The following is a 20,320-nucleotide window of genomic DNA, read 5'->3' as shown; positions in this document are numbered from 1 at the left end:
CAGGCTGGGCTCGGAGCCTGCTTAAGATTCCCTCTGCCCCTCCCCCACTGTCTCTTGAGCTCATGGGCTCTCACTCCCTCTCTCTCCAAAACAAAGGATTTATTGCGATACCCGAGCTGCCCACACTGAGATATCCTAATAAAACTACTAGACTTCAGTATAAAGATTACATATTCTCAGGTCTTCTAGGAACGAGGGAACCTCATCACTTAGAAAAGAAAGAAAACCAACTTGGCATTAGCCTTCTCAACAACCAGGTGCAAACCAAGTCAATAGTAGAGCCATATTTAAAACAAACTGAACAAAAAATTCTCAACGAAATATATATTTTGCCCAAGATTTCATGTCTAACCAAATTGTCACTCAATTTTAAATGCAAGAGGAAAAGTTTCAACACTGAAGTACTCAGATAATACTGCAGTCATGCATCTTTGCAGATAAATGGAGTAGAAGACTAGCTTTATCCAATCATGATACGCAAAAACACCAATGGTTTTTTTGGTAACGATTGAATGGTAACGATTGAATATTTTCAATTATACAACGAAGACTAAAAAGTAGAAAGAAGTATGAAAGATTAGCATGTAGGTGTTCCATGTTCTGACAGGTAGAGATAAGCTAAAAATGGGAAGAGAAGGGAGAAAGAAATGAAAATAGATAAGTCTCACAGATTGTTACATAAGCAATACATGGGCATCACAGGGTCTTATTTAAAGATGATTTTAGGGGCGCCTGGGTGCCTCAGTTGGTTAAGCGTATGACTCTTGGTTTCAGCTCAGCTCATGATCTTGCAGTTAGTGAGTTTGAGCCCTGTGCTGGGCTCTCTGCTGACAGCACAGAGCCTGCTTGGGACTCTGTCTGGCTCTTTCTCTGCCCCTGCCCCTCCCCTGCTCACTCTCTAGCTCTCTCTCTCAAAAATAAACAAATAGGGGCGCCTGGGTGGCTCAGTCCGTTGAGCGTCCGACTTTGGCTCAGGTCATGATCTCACGGTTCGTGAGTTCGAGCCCCGCGTCGGGCTCTGTGCTGACAGCTCAGAGCCTGGAGCCTGCTTCGGATTCTGTGTCTCCCTCTCTGCCCCTCCCCTGTTCATGCTCTGTCTCTCTCTGTCTCAAAAATAAATAAAACATTAAAAAAAATTTTTTAAATAAAATAAACAAATAAACACTAAAAAAAATAAAGATGATTTTAAAATGGCAGAAGCCAAATTTAAAAACCCTTTATTTTATGGAGGGCGTTAGATTAAACAAAAGAGAAAAAAATACATATATAAATAGTATATATACTACTAAATAGCAAAAAAAAAAAAGCAAGGAAAATAGACCACATAGAGATCTACAATACACAAAACAACACATATAAACACAACATAAATGGTAGGAAATAACTGATACTAAAATAATTGTATTTATATAAGGGTAAATGGACGTAACTGATAGTAAAAAAAGAATTTGAGATTGGCTCATAAAGCAAAACTGATACTCGGCTAATTAAAAGACACACCTAAATCAAAATAACTTAGAAAAACAAAATGATGGGCAAATGTATACAGAGGAAATGCAGGAAATAAGCAGGTGTTACAATCCTGATATTACAAAAAATGAATGCAGCCCAAAATACATTAAATTAGAAAAGGCACTTTTTAATGCTAAAGGCCACAATTCACAATGAAAATCATAACAAAAATGTATGTGTGTCAGATAATATAGGAAACTCCTTCATAAAGCAGAAATTCCTGGGAAGACAAGAGCTACATGGTAAAACAGAGTCCTAAGGGAGTATTAACTTTGCCATTGAAATTCTTTCTCCCAGTGATTCATAAACTTAGATCTCCTTTAAATTCTGGTACCAGTACTAGGATTCTTCAACATGAAACTCAAAGAGAGGTTAAGTTCAAACTAACAGCTAAGAATGTAAAGGGCTTAAAGCAACCTAGTAACTGTATGTAGAAATTTATACCCTAATAGTACCTTCATAGTAAATATTCTCCTCAGATTTCCATAGTACATCTTCAAAATTGGCCAGATATTAAGTCACAAAGTAAATCCCAATAAATTTCATACAGAAGAGAAATGAAAACCAGCATTCTCTGGTCATAATAAAACAAAATGTAAAGTCTCTTCACCCTGGACTTTTATTTTCCTCCTCAGTTTGGGTCATATTTTCTTGTTTCTTTGTATGTTTTATAATTTTTTATCCAATGCCAGACATTGTTCATTTTATCTTGTTGGATGCTGTATGGTTTTTACCGCTATGGATATTCTTGAGCTTTATTCTTAGATGCAGATGGTGTCATTTTGATCCTTTTGAATCTTGTTTTTAAGGTTTCAAAAGCAGAGGAAGTGCAGCATCTATGGAGAATTTGTCCCGCAGCAGAGTCAAAACCTATCTGAATACTCTCTCTACCCAAGGCTTTGTGAATTACGAAGTTTCTGGCTCTGGTTTGTGGGACAGGACCTATTTCTAGCTCTGTGTGTTCCCCAGAGATCGTTGCTTCTAATTTTTTTTTTTCTGTTACTTCTTGCATAGCCTCAGGTAGTTTCCTCATATACCTGTGATTATCAGTATTCTACCAGAGAAAGACTTTATGCGGATCCCTGGAATTCTCTCTCTTCTCCAGGAATCTGTCCTGAGAATGTAAATGCCTCACACCCTGGCTCTCGGTTTCATCTTAGCTGAATTCCTCTTTCCTTTGTGCTGTGTCCTCAAAATTCCCTCTAGAAACTAAGCTGGGGCAATGATAAGTTTAATGGTGCTCATTTCCTATCCCTCATTGTAACTATCTTCCACTCCCTGAACCTCAATACCTTGACTACCGTGGTTTCATGCATTTTATTGATTTTTAAAAATCATTTCAGTTGGAGTGAGGTGCAAATCCAGTCATGTAAGTACTTTTAAAATAATTTTAACTTACGGGGGTGCCTGGGTGGCTCAGTCGGTTAAGCGTCTGACTTTGGCTTAGGTCATGATCTCACCGTTTGTGAGCTCGAGAGTTCGAGCCCTGCGACCACCTGCTTTGGAGTCTCTGTCTCCCTCACTCTGCCCCTCGCCTGCCGGCACTCTGTCTCTCTTTCAAAAATAAACATTGGGGCGCCTGGGTGGCGCAGTCGGTTAAGCGTCCGACTTCAGCCAGGTCACGATCTCGCGGTCCGTGAGTTCGAGCCCCGCGTCAGGCTCTGGGCTGATGGCTCGGAGCCTGCAGCCTCTTCCGATTCTGTGTCTCCCTCTCTCTCTGCCCCTCCCCCGTTCATGCTCTGTCTCTCTCTGTCCCAAAAATAAATAAAAAATGTTGAAAAAAAAATTAAAAAAAAAAAAATAAACATTAAAAAAATTTTAAGAAAATAATTTTAATTTATATAACCATGAGGCTGTTTTAAAATGAATTAAAAAAAAAAGATTAGGGGGAAAAGCCAAGAGTGACATTAAATGTACACAGAGATACATGAAGACATCTATAGAAAATTGGTAACCACAGGAGCTGAGATCCGGCCAAGCGCTGTCTGGGCACTGGCTGTGCACTACCCACCTGGGCTCTTGCCCCACCGCGCACCCATGGAGGAACCACTGTGCCCACTTGCCCGCCTGCCCCAGAACTCTGCTCAGGACCCCACCTTGGTGGCAGTGGAGCCCAGTCCCCCAAAACTGGCCAAGCATGGAGACACGGGGTCAAGGTCACAGATTCCGAGGCTGAGGCGGGTGGGCCCAGCTTGCACACTCTGTTTCCTTTTCTGTGGCGGTCCATCTCAAGATACCCGCCCCGCTGGTGAAGGTATAGCCTTGCATGTGCACATGTTCTCCCCTCACACCCTTAAATCAAGTGCTTTTTGTAGTGTGAAGAAAATGAGTGAAACCATCCTCCCCGGAAGCACCGGGCACAGAGCTGTAACATCAGAATATAGTACTTATTTCACTGGACAAGTTCTTGGTGGATCACCTTTTCGCAGGCGTTGGTTTCTCAGCCAGACAACAATAGAAATGAGGCCAGACCCCAAAATTCAAGGGCTCGAGCTGAAGCAAGACACAGCGTCAACAGAGAATAAATAATCAGGCTAGCCTCCCTGAACAGAGGGGATGCCCTGCTTGTGTAGAGAGAAAGTCCCCTCATCCTGATGGGTTGATATTGGCAGGCAGTTCAGGTAGCTCGTTGACGCGTCATGGAGCCAGGGTCCTGTCTGAAGTCTGGCTTCTATATGGGGCTGCATCCTAGTGTTGTGCTCTAAGAGAAGCAGTTTAACAGTAACAGCCAATAGAAAGTGCCCCAGGTGCATAGTGTTTTCTACTTAGGGCTTGCTCCCATGATCCCTAACTGTCTCAACATAACTTAATGTGTTGAAGCACCGTGAGCCTTCCTCATACCTAACAAAATTGTGGACTCAAGCATAAGAGTGAGGAGATAGAAACAGAAGGAGCGTGCAGATCATCAAAGAGCATCCATCCATGATTCAGAATAATGCAAGTGGGGCCATGGTAGCCACTGCCACCACAATGACTACCCCCTCCAAAAACAGTGGCTCCAACCGTGAAGGTGATCCTCACCTAGCCTAGCATGAAGTACTGTGCTCTATGACCAACGCTCAGGAACTTTTAGATTTCTTGGGCCAAGGGATGTTTAGTAAGCCGTCCAGTGCCAGAAATGGGGCCCCACTGAAAGTGTGGCCATCAAAATCCTGGAGAATCACCCCTCCATGTGCTTGGCAAGGTCAGACTGAGGAGAGGATCCTGGCCGCCTTGAGATCGGGGGAGCTGAGGACTACAACTGTGTCTGCGTCTATGAGTGCTTCCAGCACAAGGATCACACGTGCTTGGTTTTTTGAGATGTTGGAGCAGGACCTCCATGACCTTTTGAAGCAGAGTAAGTTTAGCCCGTTGCCACTCACATACATTTGTACAGGCCTCCAGCAGGTAGCCACAGCCCTGATGAAACTCCAAAGCTTAATTCTTATCCATGCTGACCCCAAACAAGAAAACACCATGCTGGGTGATCCCATCTCGATAACCCTACAGAGTAAAGGTCATTGACTTTGGTTCGGCCAGTCACGTGTCCAGAGCTATGTGTTCTACCTACTTGCAGCCCGGATGTTACGGGGCCCCTGAGATCATCCCTGGTTTACCATTTTGAGAGGCAACTGATATGTGGTCGCTGGGCTGTGTCATTACCGAATTGTTCCTGGGCTGGCCACCCTACCCAGGAGCTTCCGAACGTAATCGGATTTGGTGTATTTCACAAAAACAAGGTTTGCCAGATAAACATTTATGAAGTGCAGGGACAAAGACAACTGGGCTTTTCAACTGGGACATAGAGTTTTCCTATACTTTGCCGAGGCTGAAGACACCAGAGGACCATGAAGCAGAAATGGCGGTTAAGTAGAAAGAAGCAAGGAAGTGCATTTTCCACTATTTAGATGCTGTGGCCCAAGTGAACACGACAATAGATTTAGAAGGCAGTGGCATGTTTGTGGAAAAGGCAGACTGGCAGGAGTTCATTGACCTATTAAAGAAGACGCTGACCATAGATGCTGAGCATCACTCCAGTTGAAACCCTGAGACACTTACTTGATTTTTCCCACTATACACAAATCAACTGTTTCCAGATCGTGGAGGTCTGCAAGCACTGGGTGAATACGGAGGACACTGCAAACCCAGGCAAAACCATCTTGATCAGGCAGGTGGCCCCAGCACACCGACCAACGTCACCATGACCTTCAACAACCATCTACCAGCGCCAGTATTTATTTAGCTGAAGCCGAAGTCTCCTAAGTTACCAATCTGCCCTTTACCAGCCCTCAGCGGCAGCCATGACCTCAGTGGCCCAGCAGAGCATGCCCCCGCGGACAGGAACAGCCCAGATCTATGCCCATCCTGACTCTTTCTATCAAGCTCTCATCATGTGTCTGCCCAGACGCAGGATGGCAGCCATCTTCTTCTACACATGCTGGCAATTTCGTGTGTCTACAGTGTCTTCAGATCAGACCGGGCCTAGTTGCCCACCAGGCCTGGTCGATTCGGACTTGGAAAATCTTGCTTTCCCTGGCGTGGCGGCATGTGACTGGAGTGGCCAAGCACAGGTCAGCGCAGCACATGACTGTGACTCCTGAGACCGTGGCAGGCACCCAGAAGTTGACCCACTGGGAGAACATGCAAGCTCAGCCACATTACCCGGCAGTCGGTGCTGCTGATCAGCCATGTGAGCCTTCTAGCACCCAGTCCTCCAAGATGGACATGACCTACGTGATGTTCCGCAACAGCCAGCCAGCACCGTCTCCCTCCCAGAAGCGTAAACAGGACCAGTCCCTTGTGAGAAGCATCTCCATCTGGGAGGTCTCTTCCTTTCAGGCCTTCAGCTCCCTCCCGAGGTCCAAGGGCAACAAGGAGAACACACCTCCCAGCCTACACCTCCTCTGTCACATGCGGGTGGGGTGAGAGAGCCTGCAGCACCAATGATTGTTCCTGCCGACCTCACCAGCCCCAAGGTCAGTGTCACCACCATCAGCAGTGACCGGGACACAGGAAAAGGAGGAAAAACAGAAATATGCCCCCAACAGGTGAGGGCATGACACCTTCAGACTTCCCAGAAGGAACAGGATGGAGGGGGGAGGGGTGCAGCGTGCTGCTGGCTCACGCAGAGAGTTGTCCAGGAATCTGAGCCACGTTCCATCCTCAGACATGCGGATCTCTGTCCCCTGCCCCCTCAATTTTGTTCCTTAAATGGAACATCAGAAACATTCCTAAATGTTCTAGAGACCTAAAGTGGTTTCAAGGGAAGGTCCTGAAGATTCAACATAATTGTTCAAACCCAAGATATTTTGAGTCACTTTGGTCTTAAAAAATAGTTAGAGGCGCCTGGGTGGCTCAGTTCGTTGAGCGTCCGATTTCGTTTCAGGTCATGATCTCGTGGTTTGTGAGTTCAAGCCCTGCATTGGGTTCTGTGCGGACAGCTCAGAGACTGGAGCCTGCTTTGGATTCTGTGTCTCCCTCTCTGCCCCTCCCCTGCTTGCTCTGTCTCTGTCTCTCTCTCTCTCTAGAAAATAAATAAACATTAAAAAATTTTTAAAAGATAGTCACAGGCTTATACATGTGGGAGACTTGAGACTATAAAAATCACGTATACAATACCAGTGTATTTCAACTCCCGTATGCTTAAAAATCTCTGCTTCAAGCTACTGGATTTATTCCTAGTTGGTCAGAGTATTTCTCTAACATCTCCTTGGCTCTCTCAGAAATTTGCCTATGTCTGGCTGCATTGAGGATGTCACTAAATCTGTAGGACCAGATGACATTCCCTAGAATTTTGAGAGGAACGCCAAGGCAAAATTATCCCTGACCAACAATAGGTGTCATTAGTTGCTAGAGCAAATGGATGGTCAGCATGCTAGGAGTGAGCAAATTGAAGGGGAAAAAAAACATGACAAACATTCCCAAACTGTTTTCATTTGCACTATTTCATGCATCATTTGATAGGGTATGCAAGACAAGTAATTCTAGTCCCATTTGATAGGTAGGAACACCGAGGCCCAGGAAAGGTAAGCGACTCACCCAAATTGATAAAGGTTCTAAGTAGCAGAATTGGGATTCAGGTCCCCTGCCCCCGAAGACATGGCCATCTTAAGTACTGGCAAAAACAACTGACTTCTCTTCAGTCATTAAGTCAATAAAAATAAATTCTATCCTGCCCCCTCCTCTGATCACCACCACACCCCCAAACATGTTTGCACCCACTGTGTGCAAAGCATCAGGGCAAGGCAGTGGGATGTCCAGAGTATGCGACCGAGCCACGACTGAGTGCTAAAACTCTAGCAGCAAGAAAGGCAAAAGACAGCTCTTCTTCTTTGAGACGATCTTTCAAAGTGAAGACGCAAGAAAGACCCAGCAGCCTACTTTTTCTCAGTGATGGTGTTTGGACAAGGGAGCTCTGTGGCCATGGCTAGACAACTGGTCTAAAGACAGAAAACAAACCAAGCATTTTTCCCGGTCACCCAAGATCAAATTGCAGACCCAGTGCTGTTTTATTTTTTATGTTTCTAATTTAATTTCAGCACGAGAACACATAGTGTCACGGTAGTTTCAGGTGTACAATGTAGTGATTCAACAATTCCATACATTACCAGATGCTCATCACCACAAGTGCACTCCTTAATCGCCATCACCTGTTTTGCTCATCCCCCCCCACCTTCCCCACCACCCCTGTAACCATCAGGTTGTTCTCTGTAGCTTAGTGCCCGTTTCTTGGTTTGTGTCTCCTTTTCTTTTTCCCCTTCGTGCATTTTTTGTGTTTCTTAAATTACAAGAATAAAATCATATGGTATTTGTCTTTCTCTCTGACTTATTTTACTTAGCATTATACAGCCTAGTTCTACTCATGTCATTGCAAATGGCAAGATTTCATTCTTTTTTTAACGCCTGAAAAATATTCCGTTGTATACATCCACACCACACCTTCTTTATACATTCAACTGTAGATGGCAACTTGGGCTGAATCCATAATTTGGTTATTGCAAATAGTACTACTATAAACGTAGGGGTGCATGTACCCCTTTGAATTAGGGTGGGGTTTTTCTTGGTACATTTTAGGTAAATATCCAGTACTGCAATTAGTGGATTGTATGGTACTTTTATTTTTATTTTTCAAATGTATATTTCTTTATTTTGAGAGGGAGAGAGCACGCATGAGTGGGGGAGGGGCAGAGAAAGAGGGAGGCAGGGGGTCCCAAGCAGGTTCCACGCTTTGAGCATGGAGCCCAACGCAGGGCTCAATCCCACAAACTGAACCTTGAGATCATGACCTGAGCCGAAATCAAGAGGCAGGTGCTTAACTGACTGAGCCAACCAGGCACCCCAGTACTTCTGTTTTTAATTTTTTAAGAAACTTCCATACCGTTTTCTTTTTCTATAGTAAACCTACCAGTTTGCATTCTGACCAACATAGCACAAGGGTTCCTTTTTCTCCACATTGTCACCAACACTTGTTTCTTGTGTTTTTGATTTTAGCCATTCTGACAGATGTGCGGTGATATCTCATTTTGGTTTTGATTTGCATTTCCCTGATGGTGAGTGACGTGGAGCATAATTTCATGTGTCTGTTGGCCGTATGGATGTCTTATTTGGAGAAGTGTCTGTTCATGTCTTCTTCCCATATTTTAATTGGATTATTTGTTTTTTGGGTGTTCAGTTGTAGGAGTTTTTTATATATGTTGAATACTAACCCTTTATTGGAATGTCATTTGCAAATATTTCCTCCCATTCAGTAGGTTGCCTTTTTAGTTTTGCTGATTGTTTCCTTTGCTGTGCAGAAGCTTTTTATTTTGATGTAGTCCCAATAGTTTACTTCTGCTTTTGTTTCTCTTGCCTCTAGAGACATATCTAGAGAAAGGATGCTACAGCTGATGTCAGAGAGATTACTGCCTATGCTGTCTTTTAAGATTTTTATGGTTTCAGGTCTCACATGTAGGTCTTTGGCCCAGTTTTAATTAATTTTTGTGTATGGTGTAAGAAAATGGTCCAGTTTCATTCTTTTGCATGTGGCTATGGGATTTTTCCAACACCATTTGTTGAAGAGACTATTTCTCATTGGATAGTCTTTCCTGCTTTGTTGAAGATTAATTGACCATACAATTTCGGGTTTGTTTCTGGAATGGCTATTCTGTTCCATTGATCTATGTGTCTATTTTTGTACTTGTACCATACAGTTTTGATTACTACAGCTTTGTAATACAACTCAAAGTCTGTAATTGTGATACCTCTAGCATTGCTTTTTTTTCAAAAATTGATTTGGCTCTTCAGGATCTTTTGTGGTTCCATACAAATTTTAGGATTGCTTGTTCTAGTTCTGTGAAAGGCAATGTTGGTATATTTTTAATATTCTTTAATTTTTATTTTTGAGAGAAAGAGAGAGAGAGAGGGAGGGAGGGAGGGAGGGAGTGGGGACGGGGCAGAGAGAGAGAAAGAGGGAGACACAGAATCCGAAGCAGGCTCTAGGCTCTGAGCTGTCAGCACAGAGCCCGATGTGGGGTCGAACTCATGGACCGTGAGATCATGACCCGGGCTGAAGTCAGATGCTTAACTGACTGAGCCACCCAGGCATCCAGCGATGTTGGTATTTTGATAGGGATTGCATTATATAGATTTCTTTGAGTAGTACAAACACTTGAACAATATTTGTTTTTTCCAATCCATGTGCATGGAATGTCTTTCCATTTCTTTCTGTTGTCTTCAATTTATTTCATCAGTGTTTCACAGTTTTCAGTGTACAAGTCTTTCACTTGTTTGTTAGGTGTATTCCTAGGCATCTTATTATTTTTGGTGTAATTATAAACAGGAATGAAGCAGAAATGAATGAGCAAAACCAGTCTAAAAATAAATATTTATAAATGATCTTGATTAGAGGAGCACGGACGATCTATACATGCTGAATAAATCCATCTTTCTCCCTTGAAATTATCTTGGACAAAGAAAAAAATTGATAACCACAGAGAAGACAATACGTCTGTCAACTTTTGAACAGAGTTCTCTGTAAACTCAGAAAAGGGCATATTCTAAGTACCAAAAGGGAGGGTTGCAGCAGGTATGGAGAGAGGAGAGGAGAAGACCCATGCCAGGCGCCCCAGGCATGGGTACCCACACTGGGAAGACGGATCCCCATAATATTTGGTTTTGAAAACCAAGGGGGCGTGGCTTTGAGAGATCTTAACAGTCAATGGAGCTTAACACCAGGAACTTTAGAAATCACTGGTCTCTGCACTGGGAGAGCCGGAGAGCAATAGGAAACTGAGTCCCCATCCTTAAAGAAACAGCACAACCAACAGCCCCAACTGACATACAACAGCAGTTTGACACACAAGCAGCAGTTTGAAAACTGCCTGGGGTATACGGGAAGGAAATTGATTTCCTAATTTCGCAGGGTATGCCGTAGGGGGAGGGATCTTTGAGAGACTTCTCCAAGAGCAAATGAGGTGGCGGGCAGTATTTTCCTCCCTGGCCGGCCCTTCCAGGCTAGATGCAGGCACATCTGTGGTGATCAGGGTAGTGCAAACATTCTCCACCTACCTTGTCAACAGGGCGCCCTGCCCCCACTGTGTTTATGTGCACCCACCATCTCCAACGCTGCCAGCCCGGGCAGGAGTTTTCCTGGCTCTAGATCCCCCTCCTGCAGTGGACCAAGGTGAAACTTGCAGACACTGTGCGTCCCCACCATGCACTCTCTTGCTTTCTGGAATACACAGACCTGCAGGACCATACTTGATTTTTCAGTACTCAGAACATAGAATCGGCAAGTTTCTTCATTCCTTGTAGTGGAAAGCTGTATCTGGGACCAAAATTTGGTCATTTCCTCATAGATGAGATGTTTTCAGACGTGCACTGGTGGGGACAAGATTAGAACGTGCAGGCTACTGCAGTGGCAGAGATGGAAAATATCTTACTGTTAAGGTTACGAGTTCCTATTGATTTCTCAGTTGAAATCTAATGTCACCTTGTGCTCTCAAGTTTTCTCCCTCTATTAAAAAAAAATGCATTATTTCCTCGATAACTTGCCACTGTGCCTTTTCAGCCCTTCGTCTAATCTGAAATCATACCCCCTTCTCATTACAAGTCTTTGCTATAGACTGTTTGTGCTCCCCCAAAATTCACGTGGTAAAACTTAATCTCTAATGTGATAGTGGTATTTAACGGTAGGGTCTTTGGGAGTTGATCAGGTCACAAGAGTGGAGCTGTCACGATTGGTCTTAGTGCCCTTATAAAAGAAGGTCCTACAGAGCTCCCTCACACTTTCCGCCACGTGAGGACGCAGCGCGAAGACACCTGTCTATAAACCAGGAAGTGGGCTTTCGCGAGACACTTACTGTACCAGTGCCTTGACCTTGGACTTCCCAGCGTCTAGGACTAAGAGAAATAATGTTTTCCTGTTCTGAAGTCACTCAGTACATGGTATTTGTTATAGCAGCCCAAATGGACTAAGACAGTCCTTTGGCTCATTGATCACTGTTTTCTAATCACGTTATTGACTCTGATTTTAGGTATGTTGCCACATTCCCATATCATATTGGCTTTCGAACAGACCTTCATTTGCCAATTTCCCTTGTACAACTTTATAACGACAACAACAATAACAGCTGCATTGCCAATTGTATCAACTTAGGGTTCCAACAACAACAACAAAACAGCCAGAGTCAAACAGGGAATTAAGGAGAATTTAACCAAGAGATTCATGATAAAGACGCACGCAAACTTTAAAGGGAAGCAACTAGAGATGATACTGTATCCTGTGGTAGCAACAGGAGAAAGCTTTTACAACTCCTAGACCAGAAGGAAAAAGACGACGGTATAGACAGCAAAACTGAGCCAAGCCATGGCCTCACAGGGAAGGGTCCGGTGAATAAATACCCAAACAGACCTTTCCATTTGCCCTCATACCTCCTACTGATTCTTCTCACTGGTACCTCCAAGGGTAAAATGAGAGCAAGAGAATCCAGCGATACAGTCCGTGAAGCTTAGTTAGCTTCCTGGAGCAAGAGCTGGGCAGAGGAGGAATTTGAGAAGAGAAATGGAAAATGTCTACCCCTCCCCCTTCCCCCCAAAAGCTACCTCTTTCTACACTTCGCATCGTTTCTCCAACTGCCAGTTTCACTAGTTCATGCTATTCCAAATCTATTTTCTCTGAAACAATGTATTTCCGGAGCTCCACCCAAAGTTCATTTTTCCTCCCCTACTAGGTAAATGAAGTGATCATCCGACCACGAGCCCGAGCCAGAATGTGACTGTCACTCTTGACTTATTTCTTCCTTCTGACACAATCGTCCTTCAGGAAACATGATGTGGCAATTACACCTTTAAAATATCTTTAACCTCCATTTCTTCTTTTGAGTCCTGTCATAGTCCTTAGTTCAGGTTTCTCAGTAATCTATCACCAACCTACCTTTCTCGCCCCATTCTCACCCCTCCTTCCCTTTAGCCCCATGCTCTAATCAAACCACAGTACTTACAGCTTTCCATACACAATATTTCTCTTATAACAAACATTTTCTGACTGCCTATAATATGCCAGACACTGAGCTAGGTGTTGGGCATAAAAAGATAAGTGACGTTAAGTCTGTGGCCTCAACAACTGCCTTTAATCGCCATGTATCTGCTATGTGCAGTACATTTCCCATTTTGTTAGACTGGAAAACTCTATTCATCAATCTAAATTCAGCCTAAGCGTGGCTCCCTCTGTGAAGCCCTTCCTGAGTCTACCAATTAGACAGTCACTTCTTCTTCAGTGTCCACTAAGACTGTAGGCACATTTTTATTTTAGCACTTAATACCCTACTGCTTTTATTGACTTAAAAGTCTCGCTCTCTGGCCAGACTGAGTTATATAAACATACTTTGCAAATCTTTGCATCCCTAGTGCTTCATGACGGCCTTAATAAATATTTGTAAATTAAAGAAGGAACGAACGATGAAGTCAGGGTATTAGACTATGATAGCTAAGAGGAGAGAAGAGGAAAGCAGAGAAGACGTGGGGGGTGGGGGGGGAACAAAACAAAAATCCTCTGCAACACTCACTTTGAATCTGTTTGAGGGCTATAATGTTTGTGAGGTTGAGACAAAAGGCAGGAAACTAAGGTGTTTGTTTGGTCACGTCTAAATACGCTGGGCAATTATCTTTAGAGTAGGCTTCATTTCAAGGACTCTCTATTTTGTGGCTGCATCTTAATTAACCAAAAGTGACTCCATGCGTCAAAAACTGGAGCGCCTACAAAGTGACCTCATTACAGTCCATGAGAAAGGTCACAAACAGCAATACTCACATGTGTAATCTTACCTGTAAGTATCCCACGCTATAAATCACGTTTGCCAACATCCAGGGTTATGACGCAAAGTGTATGTCTGTGTAAATGTGTTGTTCAGAAAAAAATTTTTTTAACTCCTGAAATTAACTGGAAGGTGTTTGATTTCCAGATGAAGTTTTTAGGGTGTTTCTTTTCACATGACTCATTTTCCGAATCTCAGGTTTGTTTCCGCTAAGTTTCTCAATGTAGTATGCCTGTCTTTCCTGTTTATATGACTTTTGTTATAATTTTAAGGAATGCAAAGGCAATGAGAAATAGATTTACACTTAACCTGAGGTTAAATGTGTTTCTGATAGTATTTTTATTTATATTTAAAGGATTACTATTATTCGAAATATAGTAACAAAGAAAGGAAGCATTTTTGGACTAGTGGAAAATGCTTGGACAGGGCTTTAAGTGGTCTAGGCTCCAGCCCTTACTTTGTTAGCCAATTAAAGAGGTTGGTCTTAGGCTTAGTCACTTTCCTTCTAGACTCCAATATTCTCTTCTGGAACAATCTGTGCTCAACTGATCAGAGATGGCAAACTAGAACATCACAGTTTGAATCCTGTATATCATCAGATGGGTTTTCCAAACAAGTGTCTCGGTAGCATTTCAAAAATGAGTTTGAGGGGTGCCTAGGTGGCTCAGTCGGTTAAGCGTCCGACTTCGGCTCAGGTCATGATCTCGTGGTCTGTGGGTTCGAACCCCGCGTCGGGCTCTGTGCTGACAGCTCAGAGCCTGGAGCCTGTTTCAGATTCTATGTCTCCCTCTTCCTCTGACCCTCCCCTGTTCATGCTCTCTCTCTGTCTCAAAAATAAATAAATGTTTAAAAAAAATAAAAATAAAAATAAATGAGTTTGAAAGATTCAAGTAGGCTTTCAATCCCAGATTTGCAAAAGTCCCTCCCCTCCCCCCTAAACTGCTCATGTACAGAGCAAGCCCAAAGTAGGATAACACAGGCTTTAAGAACTGAATTGCAGTATAAACACTGTCCAGAAGACAGACAAAACCCTGCTCTGGTAACCACTGCCCCCGCCCCCCAGCCCAGTATTTCACCAATGCCAGTTAGTAACTGTCAAATACTTGCAGATATGAGAGAAATTAATTTCTGGCCATTAGGATAAATTAGCATTGAGCTGCCCTCTTCACTAAAATGTTGTGGAATTTTTCAGAGAAGTTTAGACATTTCTAGTAGGAAGGATTTTTAGTCTTTCTCTGGGAAAGTCTCACAAGTGTGTGCTGCTGAAACAGGCCGGTGAAGGCAGTTCTGTTATGGCCATTGATTTGAGGGTTAGCTGTCTGACAACTTTGGGAATATTAGTATTTTTTTTTTTACTGTTTCCTGAGAAAAGGGCTCTATGCAATTATATCTTACATTCCTGAGTGTAGCTTTTATATTCTTGACCATAATCTCACATGACACAGTACATGCTTCATAATATTTTAAATGAATAAATCGACAGCAAGATATAAGGTAGACCGAAAGTTGCCAAAAAGCAGAACTTATTTATAAGCCTCATTTTGGAGGACCTTAAATGTACAAATATACATATAATTTGTTCAAATACAAAGATACAGGATATTGACAAAGCTAAATTTAAAAAAAAAATTTTAAATGGTCAATCCAACGGGAAACCAAAAGAAACAATTTTTCTGATAAATCAATTTAGATAATTTTACAATTATAGATTTCCAATTCCCTGAAGAAATGACTTTTCTGAATTTTAATATTATTCCTTCTGCTTTATTTTGGGAGGGGAGGCAAATTCAATACATTGTCTTAGAGGAACATTAGTATCTTCTCTAAGAGATTGAAGGCTGCCTTTTACTTTGTCTGACATCTCTCATATATTGGCCAATCAATAATTATTCATAGTTTAGTTTCAGGGATTTGTTTTTTTTTTTTAATCTGTGAATCCAATACTTTCTTTTTCATTACAAATGATAGGTTTCATAATTATTTTTGCAGGCGCTTGGAGTTGAAAAAAAAATGGAATATAATGGGTATTGAAGAGGGCATCTTTTGGGATGAGCACTGGGTGTTGTATGGAAACAAATTTGACAATAAATTTCATATATTTAAAAAAAATAAAATAAAATAAAATAAAAATGGAATATAATAGGATCAAGTAGCTACTCTTGTTTACATTTTCAATATTTTAATTTTTTTTTTAACATTTATTTATTTTTGAGACAGAGACAGAGCATGAACAGGGGAGGGGCAGAGAGAGAGGGAGACACAGAATCTGAAACAGGCTCCAGACTCTGAGCTGTCAGCACAGACCCCCACGCGGGGCTCGAACTCACGGACCGTGAGATCATGACCTGAGCCGAAGTGGGACGCTTAACCAACTGAGCCACCCAGGTGCCCCATTCAATCTTTTAAATGAAGCACAGTATTCTTTAAAATATGGCAAATTTTATCGCTTCTCAGCCTTTTGGCTAAGATCAAGTGTAAAATATGGCAAATTTTAACTTAAAATCTTTAATGATCCTGATTGTAGGTGAGACAAATGAGACATAATATGGCTTTTATCGGGATACTCACTTGAGTAAATGTAGCTACTTAAATCGACTTGTATCAATTTCTATAAAGCAGTGTACCACGAAAAAGAGGCTCATTACATATTTTCACTTCCAGAAAACTTTTATTCATCTCTGATGATCATCAAAACCTAGTATTGGAATACTACGTGGCAATGAGAAAGAATGAAATATGGCCTTTTGTAATAATGTGGATGGAACTGGAGAGTGTTAATGCTAAATGAAATAAGTCAGAGAGAGAAAGACAGATACCATATGTTTTCACTCTTATGTGGATCCTGAGAAACTTAACAGAAACCCATGGGGGAGGGGAAGGAAAAAAAAAGGTTAGAGAGGGAGGGAGCCAAAACATAAGAGACTCTTAAAAACTGAGAACAAACTGAGGGTGGCTGGGGGGTGGGAGGGCAGGGGGGTGGTGATGGGTATTGAGGAGGGCACCTGTTGGAATGAGCACTGGGTGTTGTATGGAAACCAATTTGACAATAAATTTCATATTAAAAAAAAAAACCAAAAACCTAGTAAACATACAGATTTGATGGTGTGGCCATTTGCAGAAATTGCCTGCTAAGAAAAAAAAAATGTATGTAGTTGTGTTTTGAAAATAAGAATATAATTAAGTACCTGCTATTTTGATTATCTGAAACATCATCATGTCTGCTGACGTGTGTCTTTTCCATTACGAGATCTCCAGCTTAAAAGAAATTGCACCATGTCTCCTAGTCCCCTCAGATCTTTGAGGATACATTATATAAACAATAGTTCAGGAAGGGATTTTTCTTTGTAAAATTGACCATAACCAAGCAGCTGAAAAGTTACAACTTCGTTTGGAAACAAATCATCAGACCTTCCATCTTCCTGTGTCTGGTTTGATGACTATGATTTATCTTAGAATAAAAGAACCTTATTTTGTTTTGTACCTGGGTTCAGACAAAGTGAAGCGTGATTTCTCATTCGAAAGGAAAAGTAGAGAGTAGAATGAAAAGTAGAGTTGATGTAATTTTTCGGCCGTCAATTTTAGGTATTGAGGATTTTTACTAATGGAATGCTGGTGGTAAAGATAATTAGATTTCATTCACAAAATATTAATTTCGGAAAAAGGGTCAGGTTTGAACATTTGTTGCTGTTTCATGTTGTTTGTGGACCTAACCTATAAAATAACTTTACCACTTAAAACCTAGAACATCAAACACTGGTTCCAGCCACAACGAGTGAGCCTATTTACTATGTTACACTGATCTAAAAACTTGATAAAATACAAAAAACAAAGCAAAAGAAACACTTACCTGAGAACTCTAAAAAGTAAACAAAGATGGGCAGACTGGGATTGGAAATCAAGACCCGAAGAAAGGCCAAAACGGAGAAAGTGTTGTTTTTTTGTTGATAGTTTCTTTTAAACTTCCTTTGCCTTCTGGCTCTAACTTCAGGGCAGGCCAAATCACTAACCACATAGCAGTCGGGTCAGTAAATACTCCAAGAGGGGCCTTTCAGTGCCAGACAAATATCTATTTGAAGAAATAACAACTTATCTTAATGTACACATTTGAAATATTTACAGAAACTGTGGAGCGCACATTCTTTGAGATATATGTACATGCAACCTTTATGAAAATTAGACATAGATTGCAAGCCTTAGCAAACTTCAAAAAGCCAAAATAATAGAGCGTATCTACAATAAGAAAATTAATCCAGAAATTAGTAGTAAAATAACTAAAAGCCATATGTATGTACATATATGTAAATATATACATACGCATTAAGAAATATGTGAATAATCAATTGGTTACAGATGAAATAATGAGAGTTTAAAATATTTTATTTATTTATTTTACTTTATTTTTTAAAATAACTTACTATGAAATTAGCTAACATACAGCATATACAGTCTGTTCCTGGCTTTGGGAGTAGATTCCCATGATTCACTGCTTACATACAACACCCAGTGCTCATCCCAACAAGTGCCCTCCTCAATGCCCATCACCCATTTTCTCTAGCCCCCTGCCTCCCCACCATCAACCCTTAGTTTGTTCTCTGTATTTGAGAGTCTTTTACGGTTTGCCTCCCTCTCTGTTTGTAACTTATTTTTCCTTCCCTTCCCCCATGGTCTTCTGTTAAGTTTCTCAAGTTCTACATATGGGTGAAAATATGATATCTGTCTTTTTCTGACTGACTTATTTCACTTGCGTAATACCCTCCAGTTCACTGACCAAAGGAAATATTATATACCAAAACTTAGGATATGCAGCTTAAGCACTACATAGATATAAAAATAAAAGAAGAGAGACTGGGGCGCCTGGGTGGCTCAGTCGGTTAAGCGGCTGACTTCGGCTCAGGTCATGATCTCGCGGTCCATGAGCTCGAGGCCCGCGTCAGGCTCTGTGCTGACAGCTCAGAGCCTGGAGCCTATTTCAGATTCTGTGTCTCCCTCTCTCTGACCCTCCTCCGTTCGTGCTCTGTCTCTCTCTGCCTCAAAAATAAACGTTAAAAAAAATTAAAAAAAAAAAAAGAGAGACTAAAATACATTATCTAAGTATACCACTTAAAAAGTTAAAAAAAAAACCATAATATATCCAAACTAAACAAAAACAGTTAAACAACAAAGTTAAGAACATAAATTAACGATGTAAATTTTAAAAAGAGATGGACAAAGCCAAAATTTGTGAATATACTAAATAACATTCAGAAAGTTTGGCACATAGGGGCACCTGGGCGGCTCAGTTGGTTAACTGACTCTTGATTTCCGCTTAGGTTGTGATCTCCCAGTTTATGAGGTAGTGCCCCGTGTCAAGACTCAGCTGACAGCAAGGAGCCTGCTTGGGATTTTCTCTCTCCCTCTCTCTCTGCCCCTCCCTGCTCATTTTCTCTCTCTCTCTCTCTCTCTCTCTCTCTCTCAAGTAAACTTAAAAAAGAAAACTTGGCACATTAATGAAGAAAAAAAGGAAGAATACAGACACACACACACACACACACACACACACACGATTTAGTAATTATACAGGGGACTGTAGTATAGGAATATACAGAATTCACCATTACCAATAGGTTACACACTTTTTAAAAAAAATTAACATTTATTTATTTTTGAGAGAGAGAGACAGAATGTGAGCAGGGAAGGGGCAGAGGGAGAGGGAGACACAGGATCTGAAGCAGGTTCCAGGCTCTGAACTGTCAGCCCGACACAGGGCATGAACCCACAGATTGTTCATGACCTGAACCGAAGTCAGATACTCAACCAACTGAGCCACCCAGGGACCCCACTGATAGGTTACACACTTAAAGTGAGAGGCAAAACTCTAAAAAAAGGGAGAGATGTGCAAAATATTAACAATATGAACTTTGGGGTAGGAAAATATTACAGAAACCACAAAAAATTAAAACCAGAATGAAAAAGATTGTAAAATTTAACTGCATTAAAGAACTACTGTTTATTACAGGATAGCACAAAGATAGTGAAAAGACAGTCCACAACATGAGAGAAGATGGTCCAGTAAAAATAACTGAAAAGTATCATTATGCATGATACATAAAGTATTTCTACAACTCTGTAAGTAAAGATAAACACCCTAATAGAAAGAAATGGTCAAAAGACATAAACAGACGTGTCACAGAATAGTGAAAACTCATGGTCTTAAAAATATATGAATATATTTATACCCTTATTAAATAACCTAGAACGTATCCATCAGATAGGCAATGATGAAAAATTTGATATTACTGTTGACTTGTGAACTAGAACTCTCATAAAATACTCGTGGGAGTATAAAGTATTAGAATCTGTTTGCAAAAAAAAAATAATATTTAGCATTATCTAAAGTTGATGATGCACATATCCTTTGATGTAATAATTCAATCTGTAAACCTAGACCTTAGGGAAATTCCCCCATGTGAAGACAATGTGACATGTAGAAGAATGTATTTAACAGTGAGGTAGGAAAGCAAAACCCTGGAAACAGATTTACAGCAAAGGCAAGATCG

The 20,320-nt window shown here is 41.4% G+C and overlaps 1 pseudogene; it reads left to right on the top strand.

Moving 5' to 3' along the window:
* Positions 1 to 3,423: 3,423 nt before the first annotated feature.
* On the top strand, positions 3,424 to 12,174 carry LOC124513744 (homeodomain-interacting protein kinase 2-like; annotated as a pseudogene).
* Positions 12,175 to 20,320: the final 8,146 nt, after the last annotated feature.

This window comes from Lynx rufus, unplaced genomic scaffold, assembly GCF_022079265.1.
Source record: "Lynx rufus isolate CCGP_SWC_20201006 ecotype Redwood Valley unplaced genomic scaffold, mLynRuf1.p SCAF_19, whole genome shotgun sequence".
In the NCBI taxonomy this organism is placed as follows: domain Eukaryota; kingdom Metazoa; phylum Chordata; class Mammalia; order Carnivora; family Felidae; genus Lynx; species Lynx rufus.
Note: the sequence above shows the minus strand (reverse complement) of the source record. Positions and strands in the feature narration are given on the sequence as shown.